This window comes from Octopus bimaculoides, chromosome 4, assembly GCF_001194135.2.
Source record: "Octopus bimaculoides isolate UCB-OBI-ISO-001 chromosome 4, ASM119413v2, whole genome shotgun sequence".
NCBI classification, from domain to species: domain Eukaryota; kingdom Metazoa; phylum Mollusca; class Cephalopoda; order Octopoda; family Octopodidae; genus Octopus; species Octopus bimaculoides.
The window spans coordinates 52,896,170-52,898,068 of NC_068984.1; the positions used below are offsets into that span (position 1 = coordinate 52,896,170).

General features: G+C 39.5%; 1 protein-coding gene across 2 annotated transcripts in view; it reads left to right on the forward strand.

Annotated features, from left to right (window-relative positions):
* Positions 1–1,899, forward strand: part of LOC106871826 (TATA element modulatory factor) — an 80,450-nt gene that overhangs the window by 7,786 nt on the left and 70,765 nt on the right. The window contains exon 2 of one of the 2 annotated variants that reach the window (XM_052967067.1): positions 1,338–1,480. The gene's annotated coding sequence lies outside the window, so the exon portion shown is untranslated. The remainder of the gene's footprint in view (positions 1–1,337; positions 1,481–1,899) is intronic. The other variant, XM_014918526.2, reaches the window with a different exon arrangement.

The following is a 1,899-nucleotide window of genomic DNA, read 5'->3' on the forward strand; positions in this document are numbered from 1 at the left end:
ACTATTTCTTTCTTTCTCTCTCTCTCTCTCTCTCTCCTTCACGCGCGTACGCACAGATTTGACTTCGCCATGTCAACAAACTTCAAAATTCGTAAAAGTTTATCGATTTTTACAGCTATACGCGGGTGCCTCTGAGAGAAAAAATTGGCCAAAATGCACATAAGGTCATTCCGAATCTCCTCCTAAAATTGGAGCGACATGCGTGATAATTTGTGGACGTGCATAAACTACATTCACGTACACACACACACACACAAACATCGTCTGTTTTATAGATATAGATATGGATGGTAGAATTTGATTCAAGGGATATTTGGCTGCTATTTCATGCAGATCAAGTAACATCACTCAACAACTGAGTGATGTTTTACTTTTGGGAACTTCGAAGGAAACAACAATGTTGTTTGACATAAATAAAGTCTTCAACTGTCTGGCACAACCCCAATCACCTGTCTTAGTTGCCTGCTTATGATCCCTATTTCTCATATTTCAAACAAAAACTTTGTTAGACTGCTCCCTCGGAGTATGGAGTCATTTCTCATTTTATCAACTCTGGTGTTTCTAGATTTTCATTTTTACATTAATTTTCTTCTCACTGTCATTTCTAACAACATACTCCTCTGCAAATAACACTTCTCTTTACTCACTCCTTAATCTTTTACAAAAGCTTCCTTCACATACAATTTTGATACCACACACCAAACTTGCTCTACTTCCTTAAACAGAGACCTCAAAATCATCTTACAATGGTAGATAGATGACATTTCCCTACATATATGGCCACATATGAGCATTCATGCTGGTACCATATTAAAAACAATGATACATAAAAAGCACCCAGTACACTCTGTGAAGTGGTTGGCATTAGGAAAGCTATCAAGCCATAGAAACCATGCCAGAACAGACAATGGTGCTTGATGCAGCCCCTGGCCTTACCAGCTCTAGCCAAACAGTCCAACCCATGCCAGTATGGAAAATGGATGTTCAATGATGATGATGATGATGATTCTTTTTTTGGAATGTTGGATCTTGAAGCAGATCAGCTATGAATAATTGCATGTAAATATTGGGTTAAAAACCCTTTAGATTGAAGTTTATAAAAAAATTCTTATGAAAGTTATAGTACCTATTTCTCATTTCTCTTGAAGATTATTAACACTGATAGACATCTATGACTGACCATAGAAGGCCGAGAAAGACTAATTCTATGTTAGTATGTGTACACTTTGCATGGGAGAGAAGGGGAGAGAGCGAGAGAGAGTGCGTGTGTGTTTGTGTGTGTGTGCATGTGTGTGTGTGTTTATATATGTATTTATGTATTTTATATCTTTTGGAAGGAACTGGAGCATGAAACTTGGACTACCCTTCGTCTCATACGCAAATGTCACCAAACCGTAAAGACTCGTCATAAAGAGCTACTAAGTCATGAAATCACAAGACAGTCAACTATTTTAAGTGTACCCACACTTTACAAAAGTAGGTGAGCAGTACAGCCAACCATAATAATAAATATGTTACTGCTCTAATTTTTAGAGTGTGCATCTTTTTTTCAGATGTATGAACTACTGCTGAGTATGTGAAAAACAACATTCGAGCGTGGTCGTTGCCAGTGGCACCGCACTGGCTCCCATGTAGGTAGCACATAAAAACACTTTTTGAGGGTGAGCATGGTCGTTGTCAGAACCGCCTGACTGGCCCTTGTGCCAGTGGCACGTAAAAAGCACCCACTACACTCTCGGAGTGGTTGGCGTTAGGAAAGGCATCCAGCTGTAGAAACTTTGCCAGACCAGATTGAGCCTGGTGCAGCCAATGGCTCACCAGTCCTCAGTCAAACCGTCCAACCCATGCCAGCATGGAAAGCGGACGTTAAACGATGATGATGTTTATATATATATATAT